At 35.3% G+C, this 24,401-nt stretch overlaps 1 long non-coding RNA gene across 1 annotated transcript in view; it reads right to left on the reverse strand.

Annotated features, from left to right (window-relative positions):
• Positions 1 to 24,401, reverse strand: part of LOC110210696 (uncharacterized) — a 127,953-nt gene that overhangs the window by 99,094 nt on the left and 4,458 nt on the right. Inside the window, exon 2 of the long non-coding RNA XR_002325150.2 lies at positions 17,413 to 17,531. This is a non-coding gene — a long non-coding RNA (uncharacterized LOC110210696). The remainder of the gene's footprint in view (positions 1 to 17,412; positions 17,532 to 24,401) is intronic.

The raw sequence follows: 24,401 nt of genomic DNA on the forward strand, positions 1-24,401 counted from the left end.
ATATAGATATTTTCCCCCCCTTGCTCTTTACTCCTGTTTTATCCCTTCATGGTCCTCCTTTGTTCTTCATTTTAACCCTTAAGTCAATCTCTCTTTCTTAGAAAGATAACCTCTAAATATGAGATTATTAATTTTATTACTTACCTTTTCTTTATAATGAAATATATTGATTGTGTTCCTTTTGTTTGGTATGTTTGCAAACTAAATATTATTCTCACAGTTTGTTTTTCTTAACATGTTTCAAATGGTTTTCTTTTCCTGAATGTTTAGTTTTTTCATTGGTAATTAGGATCAAGTTTGCAGGGGAAATATATCATTTACTGGTGTAGCTTTGGTTCCTTTGATTTTCAGAATGTACTGGGTTTTTTTTGTTCCTCTGGTTTATAATTAACAAGAATAATCCTATATTGTTCAAGTTTCCTTTCATTTATATAAGGCAATGGGTGGGTGGTGGATATAGGCCTGGGTCTGATGTCTGGGAAATCCATCCTCAAACATTTAATACCTCTGAGATGCTGGGGAAGCCACTTAACTTCTATCTGCCTCAGTTTATTGAACTATAAAATTTGGATAATACCACCTGTTGTCCAGGGTTGTTCTGAGGATCAAATGAGATAATGTTTATAAGGAGCTTAGCAAACCTTAAAACACTATAAAAAAATTATTCTTATTATCATATTAAGAAGGCCTTACTCTTGACAGCTTGCAATTTTTTGTCTTTTTTTAAAATTTCTACAGATGTCTTCGAGTTTACATTTTTTTTTTGTTTCGTCAATGAGCATTCATTAAACACTTACTATGTGATAAGCAATGTGTGAAGTACTGGGAATAGAAAAAAAGGCAAAGAACAGTCTCTACATTAATTTATCTCAGTTCAGTGGAGGTGGTAGCATGAAAATAACTATGTATTAATAAGATGTACAGGATAAATTGAAGATAATCTCAGAGGGAAAGCACTAGCTTTAAGAGAGTTTGGGAAAGATTTATTGAAGTAGGTAGGACCATAGTTGGAATCTAGACTAAATCAAGCTGGCCAGTAGATGGAGATAAAAAGGAAGAAAATTTTAGGCATGGGTGACAGCCAATGAAGGAAATGGGAGCTGAAGTTCCTTGTGACAGGGATAGAAAGGAAGCCAGTGTAACTCTATAATAGAGTACCTGAAGGGAGTAAAGTACTAATGAAATGGAAAGGTAAGGAGTTGGAGTCAAGATGGTAGAGTAGTAGGAAGCAGAACCTACTTCTTAAATATAACTCCTACAAAAAATCTAGAAAACACTTCAGAGTGAATTCTGATCCAGAAATCCATGAAAAATATCACAGTGAGTCACTATTTTCTTGCTCAAGTCAGCATGTGGAGGCAGAGAAAATTGTGGACACTGGGAATGGGAATCTAGCTAGAAGTACAGTGCACAGAGCATTTCAGCAGAATAACAGAATAAAGAATGAAACTAGGTACTAAAATATTTACAGCAACTCTTTTTGTGGTGGCAATTCAAATTTAGAATTGGAAATTAGAGGGCACCTAGCAACTCAGGAATAGCTGATCAACTTGTTGTCACTGGATATGTTGGGATATTCTTTTTTTTCTTTTATTTCTGTAAAGAAATGTTAAAGGGGAAGGTTTCAGAAAAAACTTAAAAGGTTTGTGTGAGCTGATGCAGAGTAAAGTGGGCAGACCTAGGAGTACAATTTATAAAATACTAACAATGTTGTAAAGATAAACAACTTTGACAGACTTAGCAACATAATCATTCCCTTATCTGGATTGTACTACTTTCTTGCCTCATAGATTCCTTCTCTTCCTTTAAGATTAAGTTCAGAAAATATTCTTTCAATTGGGGAATGACTGAATAAGTTTTGGTATATGAATGTAATGGAATACTAGTGTTCTATATGAAATGATGAGCAGGGGAAAAAAAAGAAATGATGAGCAGGCCGATTTCAGAAAAAATCTGGACGTACATGAACTGATGTTGAGTGAATTGAGCAGAACCAGGAGAACATTGTGCACAGTAACAGCAACATTGTATGATGATTGACTTTAATAGGCTTAGCTCTTCTCAGTAATGCAATTATCTAAGACAACTACAAAAGACTCAAGATGGAAAATGTTATCCACATCTAGAGAAAGAACTATGGAATCTAAATGCAGATCAAAGCACACTGTTGTTGCTGCTGTTCTTTTTTCCTTCTCATGACTTTTCCTTCTTTTTCTGGTTCTTCTTTCACAACATGTATAATGTGGAAAAATGTTTAATATGGTTCTACATGTATAGCCCATATCAGATTGCATGCCATCTTGGAGGGGAGGGGGAAAAATTTGGAACTCAAAATCTTGTAAAAATAAGTGTTGAAAACTAAAAATAAATAAAAAATGCATTCTTCATAAAGCATTTCCTGATCCCTTCAAACTGCTAAAGTCCCCCCACTCAAACCATTTAGTATTTAACTACTTTGTATATTTTTGCATTTATTGACTTCATACATTTATGTTAACATCATAACTATACATTTTCATGTATCATTTTTCCTCCCCCCACTAGAAGGTTAGCTTATTGTAAATAGGAATTATTTCAGTCTTTGTATTTATATGCACTTAGCATGGTGCCCAGGACATAATTATCAATTGATTGACTATTTCTAATTCCTTCTATTTTTCTCATATTTAAAAGATTAATATAATTTAAAATTCATTAATCTTTCCTTGTTACATAATGGATGATATAGAAATTACTCTTTGCTCATGTAATCTACTACATACATATTTACATTACCTGGATTCACCATTACAAAGATATATATTTTTATTATTAATTTTGATTATTATATTTAGTTCTGAATTTATCATTGTTACCTTGATATGGTTTAAATAACAGACAAATTCACAGAAGCAATTGTTACTGTTCATTTTTACCAGAGTGTAATTCTACCCTGGAAGTGATGTGAACAACCAACTCAGGTTCTTTTTGTTGTTATTGCTGTTCACGTTTTGTGTTGGCCAAACTAAAAGCAGATTTAGTGGCAATTTTTCTTCTATTCAGGAAAAAATAAACTTTGTATAGATTTGAATGAAGGAAAAATATTCTGACAACTAGCTATACAATGGTACAGCTTATGGTATCCTTATTATCAAGCTGGAGATCAGATACTATTAAAATTCAAACAACTCTTCAAAAATTTTCAAATGGCATCATGGAGGTTGTTCCCAAGAATTGAATGTCAGTTATGCTCTTACTGAGTTATTATATGATAATGTCACAGTTCTCTTTTAACAAATTCAAAGTAAATTCAAATATTTTATCCAAAATCTTGGAGGGGAAAAAGAATGCCAGCAATCATATCTTGGTGACACATTTGTGATGGCTATCTCATAAAGTTTTCCGGTATTATCTGAATACCTAAGACATCATATTTTCTATGTGTCTCTTTAGACCATTAGTGAGGAACTTATAAATTGACATTTTAGTCATATTTTCTATGTGTCTCTTTAGACCATTAGTGAGGAACTTATAAATTGACATTTTAGTCACATGTCATGAGCTTAATAATCAAAAGAGAATTAGGAGGAGAAATAAGTGTTTTTCTTGCCTAGGGGACATATTGAGTTCTATAGATTTAGAGAGGAAGAAAATTTAGCTCACTGATTGATTCAGCAAATATTTGTAAAGTACTCATGATGTGGACAAGACCATTCTAGGCACTAGAGAAGAGATAGAATTTAGTTAAGAAATGCTTTCTGTTCTTTTAAAAATTATGGCTTAATATGAACATAAGAGAAAAACACATACCCTGTTTATACATTGTACAATATTATGTATTATTTTTGCGTAGAGCTTTATAAAGCATTTTTCTTAGTCTGAGAATTATCATTCTCATAGTCAAGATGAGTAGACTTTGGCTGGAAGAAATATACAACAGTAATTGTAATTGTAGAATTGATATTTAATTCTTACTCCAAATAAAATATGTGACACTTCATCACACTGATTCTGTAGACATCAATCAATAAGCTTTTGTTAAGTGACCACTATGACACTGTGCTAATAACTGAGGACACAAAGAGCAAAAAAAAAATGAAAACAATGTTTTCTCTGACAAAACTTGTATTCTACTGAAAAAAAAAAGAATGCAAAGGGTTTTATTTTGTTCTTGTTTTGTTTTGTTTTGGGGAGGGGCCCTCATAGTCTTAAAAGAGAGAATCAGGAAGAGACTTACTCAAAGCTTGGTGCTTGAAATGTGACCTGTGAATGACCAGAGTTAACAAGAGATGATTTATTTTTTATATATAAATTTATTTTATTCTGAACTTAAGAAATAAAACACACATTTTCATAATATGTAGATTATAAAAAAGATGATTGCACATAAACCTGCAAATCTATGTACAACTTGTTATTGCTTTTAAACATATAATAAAGTTATGCAACTTTCTTCTTTTTTTCCTTTTTTTCTTCCCTCTCCACCCCCCACCTTAGAGATGGATACCATTAGACATGATTTGTAGAAAACATCACCTCCTAGATGAACTGTACTCAATTAGTAAAAGAAAATAAATAAGAAGAATACATGATTTAAATTTAAATGGCACATGAAAGATTTCTGAGACAACGTGGAGTAGAATCATCCAGGATTCAATGGAATGGAATACTATGATGTGCATAAGTTGAAGGAGTACTCACCTACAAGAAAACACAAATCCAAAGTAACAAATGGATAGGCTGAGCAATAATGTGTCTATTACTAGATGTAATGTTAGAAAACCTGGTTCCACTCTTTGCTCTCCCATTGACTAACCACGATCTTGAGATCATCCTTAAACTTCTCTGGGCCTAAGTAATTTGTCCATCCTTATTTTGCAAAGACAGATAATAATAATTGAGGTACATGAAGTGTTTCTATGCTTCTTAGACTATTCTGAGTACTTCACCTCTTAGGTATACTATGTATTTTATATTTTAAAGGGCCCAAAATTTATCCTTTGAGTCTGTAATGGTATCTCAGAATCAGACACAATGCTCTGTACCTCAGTGATCCCTAACCAATTCTTGGTGAATATATGAATCAAAACTCTAGCTAGAAATACAGTAAAATATTCTAATGTTTATATGGTAAATTCCATGTCAGATGACATCTAAGATTTTATAAGAATTGCATCCATAGAATTGAGAGCATGCAAGCCTATGTTTTCTTTGAACTTTTGGAACCTTGACCCTTAAACTCTAGGGTCAGTCTGTCCACAAGTATTTATTAAATTCCTTTTAGTGCCAGCCATTGAGCTAAGCTTTGGGGATACAAAGAAATAGGAGGTTCTCTAGAAACAGCTTTTGACTACTGTACATGTTATTAATGAAAAATAAAAGTGGGTAGAAGTGTTTAAAAGGGGCAAGGGCACAAAACAGAGGATGCATTCAAGAGTGGTGTGCTCCTCTGAGGTAGGATAAGTAATCCTGGTTTGCACTGAGGTTCAGAAACAAAGAAAACGGTAGTCTTTCTAACTTGTCAAAGCCTTCTGAATCTGGGCCTCTAATGGCATAATCATCAAGAACCCTTAATTACTTTTATGCAACAATGAGCTATAGGAATAGGGTTTTAGTGAATGTAGGTTATAAGATGAAAGCCAATAGAGAAAAAAAAGTTATTCTATTTATAGATCTCTTTACTGTCATCAATACATCTGCTGACTGATTTGATGTGTTTGATGGTTTGCAAACTTCTAATGATATAATAATCAGAAACAGTGAATCTACAAGAGTTTCCAAAGTAATTAGCCCATATCAACTTCATGATAAATTTATACTGTGAAGTTTTCAGTGAAATTACCCATATTATATGCAGCTGTAGTGCTACTTAAAATGTACCTCAGATCCGTATAGGTTACCCTTTAATTAGCCACTAGTTTGAAGGTGAAAAACACACAAATGAGCATGACTTATGGCAGAAAGGTAGCAACTTTTAACCCCTCAATTATGATATAGGCTTAGATTAAGGTGACCAAGTCATATATAAGGAGGTCAGAACATGAGAGTAATTAAGTTCACAATTACACATTGTTAAAAAAAAAAAGCACCATTACCTAAAAAGCCTCAAGCATTTTCAAAAATTAAAATAGACTCTGTTGCTGTTGTTAAGAGTTTCCGAGAATGTGGTCACATTATTTTTTGTTTAACTTTTCCAATGCTTCACTTCCAAAACAAACAAACAAACTTAGAGATGAAACAGAGATAAAACTTGGGAACTATTGAACTTGGATCCCTAATGTAAAGGTAAGATAAATGAGAGTAGGTAGATCTAATTAGATCTAAATGATAGGGTAGATCTAAATATGTACCAATTTTTCCTCTCAAATTGTAAGACTTAGGGGAGAGGTGATATTCACACATGTACCTGCTAGCAGCTTGGTAAATGTCACTCTTCACACTCAATAATCACAATAAGCTTTAGCAATGAATGATTAATAATGGGATTAATGATTACCCCAAAGAAACATAGCATGTTGTTTTTCTTTTGTCAGTCATGCCTGACTCTTCGTGAACTTATTAGGGATTTTCCTGGCAAAGATTCTTGAGTGCTTTGCCATTTCCCTCTCCAGTTCATTTTACAGATGAGGAAACTGAGGCAAACAGGATTAAAGGACTTGCCCAAGGTTATATAGCTAGTAAGTGTCTGAGGCTAAATTTGAACTCTCCAGGAAGATGACTCTTCCTGACTCTAAGCCCAGCATTCTATGCATTGCACACCTTAGTAATGCAAGTAGTACACCTTTCATATCTCAGAAACAAACAAAAAAAAAAAGCGAAATCTTGGCGTTAGTTGGTCATTACCCAACTGAATAAAAGTGGATATATATTCACTCATTTTCATTCATGTCCTGACTCTTTGTGACTCCCTGTGTGGAGTGGGTATATGATTTAAAAAAAAAAATCTTTCCATTCATTTTGAATACATTGTTTTCAATTAAAAAGCACTCTAGATAATTGACTTTCCCAGGTTACACTGAGAGCTGGAATGAAAACTTCAGTCTCTAGATTTCACCATACCATATTCAATACCACACACATTTATTAAACATGTTGAAAAGCATGTGAGGGTAGTGGAGAGAGAGCTGACCTCAGAGTCAGAAAGACCTGTGTTGCAGTCACAACTTTTTTTCTGCATTCACAGTTTCTTCTTATTTAAATGGTTGTACAACTTGGACAGATCAGAGGACTAATAATGAAGAATGCTACCCACCTTTTGGCAGAAAGTTTGTAGACTAAATATACAGAATGAGACATGCAATTTTTGGACATAGACATTATGGCAGTTTTTTTTTCCTCCAAGGTGGTAGAGTGGTAGGGATGTAAAGTAATGCTTTTTCTTTTTTTTTTGGTAGTTGGGGTTAAGTGACTTGCCTAGAGTCACACATCTAGTAAGTATCAAGTATTTGGTCTGAGGCCAGATTTGAACTCCTGACTTCAGGGCTAGTGCTCTACTCACTGCGCCACCTAGCTGCCCCATAAAGTAATGCTTTTTTAATTGCAAACAATGTATTTAAAATGAAAGATTTTTTTTAAATCATATACCCACTCCAGAGAAATATTTCTGTGTTCCTTTAGCTTGAATTTCCCCTGCACTAATAAGCATTTATTTCCCCCCAAATTGAGTGAAAATGTCTTAAAGATTATGTGCTGGCAAAGTCATTTGAATTTAAACTTGAAATAATAGAACTTAAAAAAATAACTTGAAAGGAATCCCATGTCAGAGAGTCAGATCATTATAAACTTTATGATATGAGTATATGATGTTGTTAGTTGTTTGCAACTCTTCATGACCCCATTGGGGATTTTCTTCACAAGGTATTGGAGTGGTTTGCCATTTCCTTCTCCAGCTTATTTTATAGATGAGGAAACTGAGACAAACAGGGACTTGCCCAGTGTCACACAACTAGTAAATGTCTGAGGCCAGATTTGAACTCAAGAAGATGAGTCTTCCTCACTCCAGGCCCAGCATTCTAGCCAGTGTGTGAGCTAGCTGCCCAATCTAAAATAGGAGTCTATGGACCCTTGAGTTGTCCAGGGAATACTGTGGTCTGTGAAACTGGATGGGGAAAAGCAATATTTTATTTCAGTGTAATGGATTTCCTTTGCAATACTATGTATTTTATCTTATTCATTTAAAAATATTATTCAGAGAAGGTGACCAGAGGTTTCACCTGACTTCCAAAGGGATCCCTGGCATTAAAAAGGTCAAGAGACCCTGATTTAAAGCAAGTTGGATGATATGGAAATAAGTTAAGGTGCTTTTTAACGGTGTATGAAGAAGTAGCTGTTAATTAGAATTTAGAATTCTATTTTAAAATATGATTAAAGAAACAATGGCTGATTGAAAGCTTTTCTATATATATGTTTGGAGGTGAGGGAGTCTCATAAGAGAGAAAAAGATATTCCTTATTTGAAAAAAAATATTTTCAATGGGATGCTGGGATTGTCTGAACAATATTCCTATAGTTAAAAAGTAGCATTTTTGTAAAATGGTGGTGTTAATTATTCAAGACATGAGAAAATAGCCCTTCAATGCAATCATCAAATTGATTGCTTCAAATATGTGTGTGTGTGTGTATATGTATGTGTATATATACGTATGCATCTATGTGCATGTATGTGTTTGTGTATGTGTGTGTGTGTATATATGTGTGTGTATGTGTATTTATATGTTCCTTTTCAAGAAATAAATATATATATACAGAGAAATATTTACCTACTATTGTTTTTCCCGGTGATAAAATGTAAAGAAAATACTTATAAAGTCATAGTATAGACCTAAAAAATCTGGAAAATTTTTTTGAACGTAGCCCCCAAATTTCACCTGTTTTGGAAAAATACAGATTTTCTATTTCATAAATGCAGTTCAATTTTTAAAAATTGAAAAGTTTTGAGAAAACATAGAAATAATTGTCACAGAAAATAATTGTCTTTTGATTTTGAGCAACTTAAAGTGCTGAAGTAGCACTCAACATTGCCCTACACATGTACAGATATGTATCTCATCTTCTAGTCATTCTTTGTAGTACCTTGCTTAGGTTCCATCTGGTTCAGTCTTTAAATTCTGAAATCTTCAACAATAAATCATTTTGGATGAATTTTAAGTATACTTCACATATAATGAACAAGTCAAAGCAATTTCATTTTAATAATCCGTGAATTTAAAGGTCAAGTTTGGTGTATAAGTATTGAATGAATTGTCAGGGTTTGATTTAAAATCTAATTTTACTTCATCAAGAAGCTTTTGCTTAAACCTATTTTTACTTATAGATTGTATTGTAGTGTGCAGAATTATATAAAGTTTTATTTGTGAATTCTAAGTTCATAATAAATCATTTTGCCTTTGGCTAATAAAACACAAAGTATACATAAACACACATATATACATGAGTTTATATGTATATATGAGTATGTGTATGAAACCTACAGGTAAATACGCACACACATGTAGTCACTAAGGTTTTCTAATCAATAATATTCAATTGCTATAGGTGGCAATAATGTCACATGCATCACTGGGGAATTATGAGATGTCATATCCAAAAATTTTATGTACACAAATACATACATTTAAGAGGATATAGTAGTATCCTATATATAGAAAGGTCTTCACCAAGACAGCCATTGATCAATTTGAAAAATTCCATAAACAAGTCGACTAGATTATAGGGCATGGGCTTTCAGAGGTCAGTATTCCCTAGTGACCTTACCATGGAATGGAGGCACAATGGTTGGCATCTTGCTGATAGGGAGAGCATAACAGGTGAATACAATTGAGGAGGGCACACTTTCATCAGGAAAACCATTATTCCCCTATGGTATATAAAAATAATCTATGTGAACTACTGAACCCATTTCTCCTCTAATTATTTGGGACTTCCCCATTGTTCTTTCACTTGCAAAATTTATCAAGAAGAGAAAGGGTATCTCCTTTCCTCTTTTCTCCATGAGAACAACTGATGGGAATCTGCTACTATACACACACACACACACACATACATGTATGTATATATACACATATGCAATATACAATACATATATATATATATATATATATATATATATGAAATAGATACGTGCTTGCAAAGGTCTGAGAGGGTTGGTCACAGACAATGGTCCTGAAACCTAAATTTCTATGCAGAGGAAGAGGGAAGAGGTTCATTTCCTAGGTATTATCTAGCCTTTCAGTCAGAAGAGATGGATTTTCTGGACATCATCAGCTTTGAGAGTAGCCCTATAGTAACACCAATCTTGAGTTTCCATGTTTGGGATTTGATCACTTAAAGAGAGAAGGAGATTTCTTGATGTAGTGGGTTCTTATAGAAAGGAACAAATACCATCACATGGTACCTGCACAGAATCCTGCCTGGCAATCAAAGTCATAGATTCCTTGAAGAATGAAGAGGCTAGATCATGTAGTTCCTTCACAGCTCCCTACTTGAAAAGCAAAGCCAGTAATTTCCCCTTATAGAGATGTATGATCAGAAGGCAGTTACTAGTTCAATGCTCTCAAAGTATATGTGCTTTATAAATGACCAGTTGGTATTACAAGAATGAAGGGACTATGTAGAATTGTGTGAAAGAGAGAGTCAGTAGAATTCCATAGGGAACTTCAATGGACAACCCCAAAGTCAATTCCCTTTTGATGACAGCTAATTGTCTATTTTTGTACTCCAGTATAGCATAGAGCAGTGGTATCAAACTCAAATAGAAATGGGGTACATTCACTAAATCATGTAAAAGGATTCTTGAAGAAAACCTATTGACTTAAAAAACTAAATATTGCTATTATATGTTTTACTGTATTTTAATTTATTTTGTTGACTATTTCCCAAGTACACATTAGGCTGGATCAGGCTACAAATGAAAGTGTTGTGGGATGCATTGTGTCACATAGGCCACATGTCTGACACTTCTCATGTAGAGGATAGAGAGCTGGCCTTGAAACCAGAAAGATTTGGCTTTAAGTCTCCCTCTACACATATCAGCTAGTGACCTGGAAAAGTCATGTAACTATCAGTGTTCTAGACGACTCTCCAAGGCTGTAAATTGCAAGTAGATGTCCATCTATGTTAGTACTGGATGTTACCTCACCAGGTAGTGACCTATATCAATGAAAACATGAGCCCAATTCTTATCCAATATGTATTTTCTATATTTTTACATGGGTTTTTGTGAGACCTTTACATCATCTGCATTTCTGCGGGATAGAATTAACTTCTATTTTATATCTGATACTCATGGGCTTACTTGCTTAGAGGATAAATCTACTCAAGAACCAATACACAACTATGATTTATTTCCCTAAAACAACTACAGGTGGAGACAAAGAGGCAAACAGAGTAAATGATAATTTTGGAGAAAGTCACCAGGATGAAAACTGTTCTGATAAAGCCAATCAGGTTTGCTGTGGAGCTGGGTCAGGGGTGGGGGGGGGAGGACAGAGGGAAGAAGAGGCAGAGGAAAGCTTAGACAGAGGTTTTATATATATGTGTGTGTGTGTGTGTGTGTGTGTGTGTGTGTACACACACACACACACACATACACACTTCTGTGTTCTGGTTGGTTTATTTCCTTGTTCAAAATATGGTAGAGGCACACTATGACATGTCATGGGGATAAATGAAAATACCATCCCTTTCTATCTTTGATACGAAGGAAGGAGTCTCTGAGACAAGAAAATATACTGTCTTGCTTCCTTTGGTGGCATGGAAAAAAATACTACTCAAAAACTGAAAACAAATTTACAGTCTTAAAAAAGCAACAATAGATGATCTTTATTGCCTCCATAATCTTATAATCAAAAGACAAGGAGTAAAGAATATCTCAGTACTGACTACTACCAGGTTATCAGAGGGAAGAAAATAATACTTGGTGAAGATAATGGCATCGGGGAAACTTTCTGTGAGAAAGTCATGGAATCTGGAAAGTGAAGGTGCTACAGTGACCCAGTCATGGGCAATACCCCTCCTGAGAGAGGAGTAGCCTATAATAAAGCACTAAATATAAAGACAGAACTGGGAAGTAAAGAAGGAACAGACCTAGCAATCCTCAGAGACCAACTTCCGCTGCATTGGGCAAAACAGGTTTCTGAGATTAGAACAAAACAAAACAAAAAGTGTAACAAACAAGTTACCCTTAATATCTAAGGGTAGATAAAACACTGAGGAAGCCAAGCCCAACTCTGGGCAAGCTTCAAATATTTTTTCTTTCTCTCTTGAAACCATGAACAGTGACCCAAAATCTATAATAGTGAACAGAAATCTATAAAATACCCCCTGCTGTGATCTTATAAGGATTATAGAAAGAGTGATTTATGATTAACCAGGACAAGGTGACTGACGCATGCAGTGGAGGATGAAGTTCCCGGATATCTTTCTGATTCCTTTCTCAAACGTAGAAGGGAGAAATGGACCCTTTAGTGTAGCAAATGACATACTCTCAAGATAGCTCGACTTAGTTGTGTATACTTTTAGTTGCAATTAAACTATATATAGCCAGTATGTTCTTCTCCCCAGAAGCACCTGTGTTAAACTGGGCCTTGGGTTGGAAACACAGGGAAGTAATCACAGGGAAACAAAGGGTAGTCAAAGCGCCTATGTCCTTCTATTTGGAGTAGGGCTGGAGTGACTACTCAGAGTGCAATATTTGTGTAAAATATCAGATGACACTTAAAGTGCTGAAGTAGCACTCAGTGTTGCCCTACACATGCACAGATATGTATCTCATCTTCTAGTCATTCTTTTTAGTACCTTGCTTAGGTTCCATCTGGTTCAGTCTGTAAATTCTGAAATCTTCAACAATAATTCATAATGTATATAAGTGACTCATTCTCCCAGTATGAGAAGGAAGAAGGGAGTAGAGAAAAAGGAGGAGACAGAAAAGAAGAGGAAGAAGAAGAAGAAGAAGAAGAAGAAGAAGAAGAAGAAGAAGAAGAAGAAGAAGAAGAAAGAGGAGAAGGAGGAGGAGTAAAGAAGAAGACAGCAAAGGAGACAAGAATAATCAGGGAGACGATAAAAATTAGCACAGGGGAGTGTCATGGAAGGCTTCCAATGCAGTGACAAGTGTTCTATTAAAATCAAGGAAGGGGGCAGCTAGGTGGCACAGTAGATAGAGCACCGGCCCTGAAGTCAGGAGGATCTGAATTCAAATGTGGCCTCAGACCAAAACTTGACACTTACTAGCTGTGTGACCCTGGGCAAATCACTTAACCCCAATTGCCTAAAAAAAAATAAATAAAAATAAATAAATCAAGGAGGATGAGATTAGGACAAGGGGAAAAAAAATTGACTTTAGTAATTATTGATCATTTGTGACCTTGAAAAGCATTCGTCCAGTCCTGTCAAATGCAGAACTATGGTCTTTCAAGAGAATGCTATGTCCCTTTGATTTCTCAAGTTATTTAATTGATAAGCTGAGCCTTCCCAGACTATAAATGACATTTTGGGGCCTAGCTACTCAAAGTCAAAGGACCTTTCTATTTACTGCTTTTTTCCTGTGGGTTAGGGAGAAACATCCATACAGGTAGATGAATTTCATCTATTGCAGCTAGGTGTACATGACAATTTCTATATGAGGCAGTAAATAACTGAGGTGAATTTTCATTCATAAGAAATAAAATTGTCCTATGACTATTAAATAGTCAGTACCTAGGTATTATCTTTATAGTTCTCACAGCATAAAGCATAGCATATTGTACACAATTGACACTTTTTTCATGGTTAATGAATGATTTCATGCTTATATCGGAATATAAAGTATATGGAATTACCAGTTGAACCAACCAATTGAATATCATTTTACATGATAAAATTGATGTTATTTAGATTTATATTGGTTTATATAGATAAACTTAAATTCACCTTAGTTATTGAGGCTAATTCAATTATCAATTAAAATGTAATCAAAAAGTATTTCAGTTCAAATCCCACTCTAGACATTCAATAAATATGAGACCCTCAGCAAGTTTTTTTTTTTTTTGTGTGTGTGTGTGTGTGTGTTTATGTGTGTGTATGTATGTTTTAAGCTATTCACTTCTGCCAGCTCTCTAGGATTGAGCTAATCATTCATAGATAGCTTGTGGTCTGTATTGGTGGAGTGAATTTTCCATAATTTTCCTTGATAAAAATAAGACCCTCCAAATATCCCTATATGTTCAAATATATTTTCCTCTTTCAATCAATTTAAACCAATACATATTTAATAAAGACATCTTATGATCAAGACAAAATGCTAGGCACTATAGGAACCAAAAGATGGGTTCCTGTCCATAACGATCATATGTTCTTATGAGGGAGGTAGGATAGGTACACGGAAAAAAAAAATTATCCATCCAGCTAGCTAGCTAAATCACAAATAATATGCATGTTATAAGTAAACAGGAGATTGACAAAATGCTACAAAAAATGTTAGAAAGATAGAGTGCTTTAGGCTGAGGTGGATTATGAAAAGCTTAAGGGATTCACTGTTACTTGATCTAGGTCCTAAAATATGAAAGATCACAGTAGGCAAGATGCAATGGGTTTACTGAATATATTTAAAATGTAGAAGATGGTGTGAAGATGTGGGAGGACAAAAGCACAAGATGTTGCAGGACCACTGAGTGGTTCAGTTTAGCTAGCACAGAGAGTATATAGTACAGAGAATACTAGAGTACTAAAGCTAGAGAGTTAAATTGGAGTCTGACTGTACATTGGAGCCAGATTGTGTAGAACTTTAAATGCTATATGAAGGAGTTTGAACTTCATTTTGTAGGCAATAGGGAATCATTTTGGTGTTATGAATAAGGGGTAACATGATCAGAGCTCCTCATTAGGAAAATTATTCTTGCAGTGGTGTTTCAGATCAATAGGAATGGGGAGTAATGAGAGCCAGAGAGACCAGTTAGGAGGCTATTTCAATAACAGGTTAAGAAGAAAGTGTTGAACTAGTATAGTAGCAGTAACAATAGTAAATATAACATTTAACATAGGTTAAGACTGACATGCATAAAAAGAACTTTTTTATGTTTTAACACAGCTAAAATATTAGAAGTATAAATTATTAATATTTTCGGTCAGTTTCAACAGAATCTTATACCTTGTATTCAATTTCAGTAGAATCTTCTGGGCATGTAACATGATTTCCTCTGGCTTCACTGGGTAAGGGTTGGCTGATATATTAACATCGCCCTACCCAGGTTAGTCAGTATCTTGAGGAGCTGAGTGGGGTGTCTCACCTCGCTATCATTGTCTAGCCAGGGTGGGAGTCCACATGTGGCACAATAGGTCCTCAAGTGTGGCCCTTTGATTGAATCCAAACTTCACAGAACAAATACTTTGATCAAGGGGATTTGTTCTGCGAAGTTTGGATTCAGTCAAAGTGACATACTTGAGGACCTAGAAAGCTACATGTGGGCTTGAGGCTGCAGGTTCCCTAAGCCTGGCTTAGGCCCATACCAATTCTATTTCCCCATTTTATGGGTCTAAGCTTCCCAATTCCACTAGACCAATTAATAGTCAGATTCACTTTTATGAAGGAAATATTTACTTCAAATGTTTAGCAAGAATAAACATTCCTGCAATACATCAAGGACATCATATCTGTCACACCACTTCAGTCTCTGGTGAGAAGAAGGGTACTAGGCTTATAATTTAATTCAGTTCCTGCATAACATTCATCCTACCAAACTCAAGCCCAAAGCCTGCTTTGAACTAGTGTCCTGGGACTCTAGCTTTTCAAGGCTTTACTTCTAGGCTAACTGCAACATCCGATCTAGGATTCTAGGCTCCATGGTACCCAAGAATTAAGCTCTCAGTTTTCAAACTCCTCACTACAGCTAGAACTGAAAATGGCCACATGGCCTGGGGCAGGATTGTGTGTGGGTAGAAGTGAATGGAGAAGGAGGCAGGCCTAGGACCTGCTTAACATACCACATGGTTTCAACCACTGTTAGTGAATGAGCCCTTTAAACCTGGAAAGACAGGCTATCCATTCAGGTACTTTTAAATATGTAGCTAATAGAAAAAGGGTGTTCCCAACCATGTGGTGGAGCAACACGGAATGTCCATACATGTGTCAGTCCTTCTGTTTCTCAGCAGCAGGTCCCTGGTGCTCCCCATATGTGTAATTCTATTTTTGATGATCTGGGCACACACCAAATCTGTTACATATTTATATAGTACTATGTGAATATCGTACATTATAGAAGAGAAACAAGAGAACAATCAGAGATTCTAGATTAATGTACTTTACCCAAAAGGGAAAAGACCAAGACCCATTTCCACAAGGCCATATATCTGCCTCAGAAGGGAGGAGGACTAAAAATTCTACCATTATAGAATTATCACTTACCAATGTCTTCAGCTGACTAAAATGAAGAGAAAACAAGTGAACCAAGTCTCTGGTTGGTAGGCTCCCTCAGGTGAAGTATACTAACCATTACAAAGGCTTCCCCTATCCTTGTAATTAGCAGATCAGAACCGTTTATAGTCTACAAACTGTCTAAGCACTCTCAAGTCTCTCGTGGGCACTTTCATTACACATCTTCACAACATGTGGAAGCAGCCTCTAGAGATTTTTTCCCTTAGAGAAAGAATGGCAGTCACTCTGAACATATGCTCTCTCCTATTATACAAATGCAACTGAACAAAATAGTCCCTGTCTTCAAGGAGCTTGCATTTGAGTAAGAGAAGACAATATATTAAAGTGATCTAGAAATGGGGGAAGTGAAGAGTGGCATGTGGTAGAAATGTTTTGAAGTGGGGTGGAAATGAAATGTAACATTCCCTGCCCTAAGGGAGTTTACATTCCATGTGTTGAAATATATTCACACACATACACACATAGTGCAGCAAAGTAGACAGAGTGCTGAGCCTGGAGGCAGGAAGAGAGGAGTTCAAATCCAGCCCCAAATACTTGTTAGCTATTTGACTCTAGACAAGTCCTTTAACCTTTCTTTGTATTGGATACTTTATCTCTACAATAGGCATAAAAATAGCATCTACCTCCCAGCATTGTTGTCAGGATCAAATGAGATAATAATTGTAAAATGTCTATCACAATTGCACATAGTAGACAATAAATGCTCTTTCATCCTATGCATACTATATGTATGTATCTCTGTTTCTAATTACATATATGTATATATATATATACATATATATATATATACACATATATGATTTTAGCTATTTCTATGTCTGTTTTGTATCTATATGTATGTATCTATATCTTTATCATCTGTCTATTTATGTAACATACACATTTATTAAATAGAAGGTAACAGGGGAGTTAAAGATAGGTTAAGAAAAGCCTTCAGTAGAGGGTAGTATCTGACCCATACTTTAAGAAAGCTAGTAGTTCTAAGGGGTGAAGGAGAGGAAGATGTGTTGAACATATTCAAAACATTACCTATCAGAACTTGGAGAATTAGCTGTAACGTATAATGTTCTGGCTGGAGTGGGAAGAGGATGATCACTGGAATGTATGCAATATGATATGGAGATGGCCAGGAAATGATCCTCTTCTCTCTAAAAGAAGCATACCACTCAGTCATTTTCATTTTCTATCAATAGAACTAGTCATTGAACTCTTAAACATGGGGTACCTAGAGAAAAAAAAATCTCCCTTGCTTAAATGCTAGATTTTAGTGTAATGGTATCTATTGTAATGGAGAGGAATTCTCTCTCTATTCCTCTAACTAGGAGGCAGGTGTGCAGGAGTCCATGATCTCCCTCTGTGACCATGTGGGCAAAAACATGTAGCTTCTATGTCATTCTCCAGAATGCTCCATCAGGATTCTTTAATTCTGTGATTTCTTAAACTTGTGTGGACTTGAAAGTCCACTCAGGTCTTCAGTCTTATAATTATGCTCAGAAAAGGGGAAAATATGACCTCAAATCATTACCTATAGCTATTTGGTTGAGCACATATAATTCCCATGAGTCTCTAGTTCAAGTTAGCCATGATGTTCCTAGTACGATGGGGATTTCAGTAAATGGAAGAAATATATAAAGAAAAACATTGGAAATTAAACAGATTAGTTTGCTCTACCAAAGGAATATACAGACAATAACAAAATAATAATGAAACATAGGGATTTTCTATCAATTTAAAAACAAGATTTTTCCTGTGTATATGTTATCAATTATCTTAAATAATTTTATGATCTATTTTAATATCTAATACCAACACCATCTTTTCCCCCCAATATAAATAAGAGGTTTAAAGGGACTTCTTGTACTCTCTATATTTTTTTTTCTTGAGTATGCCAGTGTTATATAGGAAATACAAGTTTAGGTTAAGCCCATGTACTTTTCCATTCCTTCCAATCTCCATCCTTCATACCAAGTCAAACACGAGTGCATTGTTGGGGGGAAAAAATGTTTATATTATTGTAGTAGTATTAGATTTCTGTTAATTTATTTTTCTTTCTTGTGAACATATTGTTAAATTTTTTTCATTATGAAATGAAACATACAATTCCAGTCTTTCTGTATGCTATGACACATTATCTTTCAGGTCTTCCATTTCTGTTAGCAGTATACCATCGAGTATTCTAGGTGTTATGGACCAGGTCTGTAGGATTATTGCTTTCCCTCCCTTCAAAATTATACATGATGGAGGCTATACAGGATTGATTAAATGTCAAAATAAAATTATCTTAGCTGAGTTTAGATATTGTAGCAGCCCACAAAACCTGTTTTTTTAGGATTGTATGACCTACTCCCTCCCCCAAAAAAACCTGTCTTTTCCTGGAAATACTCCTTTTTGTGCATGAATGGCCTTTTCCTCAAGGCACTTGGTATAGGAAGCAAGCAAGGCAAAAGGAGCTAAGTAGATATCTGTTTAATGTGCAGTCAGCATAAAAGGTGTGTCCAACTGACATAGTCTGTTTTCCTACATGTACAGACAAACCCATTCATTTTAGGAGCAGTCCCAGTCCTTAAAACTTACTCCCTTGGAGTCACGCATTGAATCCAGACAAAATAATCCAAATTGGTTCGGCCCTCACCACTGAGACTTAATCAGGCAATGTTATTGGAGGTAGCATTAACACTCCCACACCCCCTGTGTAGAAAGTCATGGAAAATCAAAAGTTCATCTCTGAGTAAGCTAATAAAATTGATCAGTGAATTTTCCTTATCAGCAATCCCACATGAATAATTATTGTTATTCATCTTTGTAGTCCCTCAGAGGCACAATGTTGGAGGAAGTTAAACATGAACTTTAGGCTTCATTTAAAATATACATGTATGGAAACTGGAATGGTGATTTAAAAAGAACATTTCATTCAGATAGTCCACTTGAAGAATGAATTGCAAATATTTTTTAAAAATCTAAAACTAATAATTCATGCCTATTTCCCACTCAGTGTACTTTGCAATATTTCATTTGAATATTTGTATTTGCGGTAACTTCATTGAGATGATCCTTTCAAAAAATATCAAAGAATGTCTTTAATAGTGGGTGTTGTCTTTCCTTATTTACACCCCCAAGAATTATGTTGCTACAAGGGAAAATGATGTCTCTACTGGTACAGCTCTGGCTCTCAGTAATATGCATTTTGGACTTTTTTTTTCTCAGCTGATTTTGCAGCTTCAGTTAAACACAACCCCCAGAGTCATCCAGACAGCAGACGATGATGCAGCTACCTAAATAAAGATGTTCTTGGCATGATCAACTGTTAAATAACTCAAAGTTGTGAAAACAAGAACAACCATGTTAATTTCAGTTACATACAAACTGCACATACACATCCCCTTTTAAAGTTTGGCAAGTGAAAGCTAAAAATGTTGGTGGTAAAGAAACATTTAATGCAAAATTATTGTTTTTACCAAAGGAGAACAATAGGTAATAGCAAATAATATGCAGCTTACACTGGAAAGCTACATATGGTCATCTCAAATCAAGGTAGAGATAATGAATAAAATGTTCAGAATATCTCCAAAGACAAGTCCCAGTTTTTAACATAGAAAAATACAAGCAGTAAAACACTCCTCCACATACATTTTGAGAGACCCATATTTAATAGAGATAAATAATTAGAACTTAATGAGGTCTATGGAACCTCATTGGCTGAATTACTCCATAAACAGAGCAACTCTAGTACCAATTTTAGGCTTATTTTAAAAGTTATACAGATAGAAACTGGACAGTAATTTTAGTGGTATAGACAATTCTCCCATGAATTTTCTTTCAATACCATTGCACATCAGGGTCATCTGTAATTGCCTAAGCCCCTAAAAGATTAAGTTACTTGCAAAACATCACACAGCCACTTTATGGCAGATGAGGTACTAGGCTAGGAATGGTACACATTTGCTTGAAATTTATACAAATGTATTCTTTGCTCACATAATAAGCTGGGCCCACAGTGAAATAGTAAAAGGTTGAGTTGGATTATATTTTGGGACATCAAACTGCTTGATTCTTCAAAAGACTATCTCCTTCAAAGTTATTATTTATCCTCATGATGTCATTTGGCTATGGAATCTTGAAAAAATGTGATCTTGGGACAATTAAATGGGCAAAGAATGCAAGAGCACTGGAAAAACACAATGGTGAACTACACTGTGTAAAAGATCTCATAAAGGAGGTGAAGCCACTTGTAGTGAAAATAAGACAATAGATGTCTACCAAATATAATGCTAGTATTTTCTGCTCAGCCTCAGTTATCTCATCCCTCTTTTAAAGAAAATTCATTGATGTATTTTTTACATTAATTTCTAAAAATAAATTTGAGTTAAATATTCTCCCTCATTCCAGCCCCACCTTAACCCATTGAGAAGGCAAGTAACACTAGGAAAAAGGCATCTTTGATTAGCTGATTTTATCCATGAAATTCTAAGTAGGTATGGGCAATGGAGCTGTCAAACAGCTCCCAATCCTGGGCCCAGTGTTAGCCCAGAGGTCCCCTGTACTCTCTTTCTAAGCACTTGTTTAATCCCCTTACCATTTCTGAGCAGTGAGAACTTCTGGAACTGCTGCTGCTTCTTTTGCAACTGTCTCCAAGGCCCACAGCTCCTGTTGTGGCCATATGTGCTCTGGGCCAGCCCCTACCCCAGTGTCATATATCTCTCATTCTGACCTCCTAATTTCTCTTGGGCTTAAAAGTTGTGTCAACCCGATCTTTTGTTTCCTATGCTACTCCAGAATTTGATTTAATATGTTATTTTAAAGTTATTTAGAGGGTAATTGGGGAAGTTTGACTGGGATGCTTCCTTTATTCATCCATCTTGACCGTTCCCCAACCCTCAGGTTTTTCATCTCTAAAATGAGGCAGGTGGATTAAATGGCTTCTGAGATCCCTTCTAGTTCTAGTTCTGTGATCCTATCATTCCTGGAGAGTTGAGACATCCAGGAGAAGACCTCTAATACATTCAGAAAATAATCTTTGGTGGCTGTTTGCGAAGATGTAGGCAATGGTGGAAGGGTTACAATATGTACCACTGGAGGGCACCTTGATGTTGATGACATTGCATGGTCAAGAAAGCACCAACTAATGTATAGACTTGTTAGCTTTATAGAACTCTATGCTCACACAAAAGTACTATTCTACCTACTTTGTTTTTTTACAAAGAAGTATGTATGAAAATAAGCTGTGGTCAGGCTATAAAGGGGAATCTTTCATTATTTAAGCAATTGGGTAATCAGCCTCCTCTGATATATATCCACAGCCTATGTGTACACACAGTGACACACACACAGAGTTGTGGAGGAATAATTTCTAGCAATGAACATCCTGTTCCTACAGTCTGGGTCCTGGATGTCAGTATGTGATCATGACTTTTACCCCAACATTCCTAGGAACCTTTTATGCTTCTGAAGACCAGCTCATGTAGAATGAGTCAGTCTTAGAGCTGTGTGCTAGAGAAATATACAGGAAGGAAATGTGAATGGTCTGGGATAACTGGACTTTAACAACATTGAAATAATCTGCATACTCTTTGTGAAGGCAATTCAAATTATCTGCGATCATCCATAAATCTCTAAATAGCTATTTCAGAGCTCATCTTTCCTCCAGAGGTACATCCTAAATTTTAAAGTGAGTAATATTTTAAGGAAAGTTACATATGTGTGAACAGTTCAAACTTGATCATTTTCCAACACACAGACACCAGATAGAATCATTGGCACATTCCATAGTTTCTGATTTAAGGATTGTCTTGAGTGTCCATTGATGGCACAGAGACATTAGCCTAACAAAGCAGTAGTTTTGTTTGTTTGTTTGTTTTGTTTTGTTTTGCTTTTTGCTTTTTTTTTTCTTTCTGAAGACAGGATGATTTGAGATAGGAATATGGATAGGGATTGTACCTGTGATTTCATCAGCAAAAGGAACTTTTTGGTAAGGAAAATATACCAAATGCAGATGAGCACTTTATCCACAATTTATAAACTTAGAGAGTTGCTAAGAGTATTACCAGTATTGAATATGTTCAATTCTTCTTCATCATTCGTTTACCCCCGTAATTTTGTTTATGTGCTTCGTGAGGATAAGTGCCTTGCTCATGATTACCAAGCTATTATATGTTAGGGCTGGCCCTTGAAACCAGATCTTCCTCATTTAATGGCTCACCTCCTATCCACTCCATCATGCTGTGTCTTATAAACATAACAAGTCCTAACCTGGGTTAGAACCACATGTATGGGCACCAGCTCAAACTGCCTCAAAAGGACCAATTATTAAATTTTCAGTGTGAGCATTTATACCTTAAAGAATGGCAAATACTACAGGGCTTGGTTTGTTCTGATTTTTCAATTGTCTAGACTTAATAATATGATGGAGAAAATATTAATAATAGAGAATAAATTCAAAAGTATGTTGTGCACATACATGCACACACATACACACACACACACACACACACACACACACACACACACTTTTCCCTTCTCGAAAGCCAGTTGTTGAACATTTATCAGCATACTCCTGGTTAGAACTTTATTGGTTAAGTCAATTCATTATCATCATATCTGAATTGATATATATTTCAATTTTATAAAATCAGTTTACATATATCATCTGTATTGATCCTTGCAGTAAATTTAATAATCCAAGTCAAATAAATTGACACAATATGAAATTTTATAAAGAACCATGGTAGTTACTTCCCATAGCATCATTTACATAGTTCAGATATGTTCTTTGAACATCTGTAAATCTTATTTTTATATAGTCATGACACTATTACTATCAATTTGTGTAAACCATTCTTAAAACTATAATTTCAACCTAGAGTTGAATGAAGTCATATGTTGTTTCAGCATTGTAAAATGGCATATATTGCCCTCTGTTTTTGCTTTAGTTGTCTTTTTCAATGTTCAAGGCATATCCCTTTCCCAAAGTTGTATATTCTGAAATTAGTAGAACCAGTTTATGTCTACCTACATTGTTGACCTATCAATAAATGAAAATAGGCTATGAGATTCTTCATGTATATGGAACACTTACTAAGTTAGTATCATAGCTCTGGAGCTAGAAGGGGCCTTGTTGTAGATATTCAGCTGTTCAGGCATATCTGACTCTGTGACCCTATGGTTTGTAGCCCATCAGTAGTGTTCTTAGCAAAGATACTGGAGTGGTTTGCCGTTTCATTCTCTTGTGAATTAAGGTAAACAGAGGTTAAGTGATTTTCTGAGGGTCACACAGCTAGTAAGTGTCTGAAACTGGATTTGATCTAAGGTCTTCCTGACTCCAGACTTAGTGCTTTATCCAGTGAGTTATCTAGTTCCTTTGGAATGGACCTTAGACACCATCTATTCCAGTATTTTCATTTTATAAATAAGGAAAGCAGTCTCAGGCCTTCTTTACTCCATATTGAGTTTTCCATCCATTGTACCATGCTGCCTTCTATGATTCTATGATTCTAGAGTATAGTCCACAGTGCTTCTTAAACTGTGGGTCACAACTCCACATGGGGTTGCAAAAAATTTGCAGTAAAAGATTTCTGAACATGCAATGACCAAAAATTAATTAAAAATCAAATGTGTAATAAATCCAAGGTGTTTCTGGCAGTGCTTGCCCTTGTTACATTGGGCAACTTCACTGCAGCCTTGGTACTGAACACAAAGCAAGTGAACCTTGCAATGTGCATGCCATTAAGCCATGCAAAGTTAAAGAACACAGCCAAAATGGGGTAGTGAGTGGAAAAAGTTTAAGAAGCCCTGGATAGACTATCCATGCCTAGAGAACATTTACAAAGTATCTGTTCCCTAGATTTTATAACAGCAGATTTTTTTTTGTTTTCCAAAATGTTTTCAAAAATGTTATCTAATTGCGTGTTTACTGCAACCCATGTGGTAAATACAGAAAGTATTCGCCACATTTTACATGAGGAAATTGAGACAGGTGCAGTAAATATATTAGCAAAACTACCCTGATAGAAACATACTTCAAC

This window comes from Phascolarctos cinereus, unplaced genomic scaffold (assembly GCF_003287225.1).
Source record: "Phascolarctos cinereus isolate Bilbo 61053 unplaced genomic scaffold, phaCin_HiC Scaffold_9;HRSCAF=440, whole genome shotgun sequence".
Taxonomy (NCBI): Eukaryota; Metazoa; Chordata; class Mammalia; order Diprotodontia; family Phascolarctidae; genus Phascolarctos; species Phascolarctos cinereus.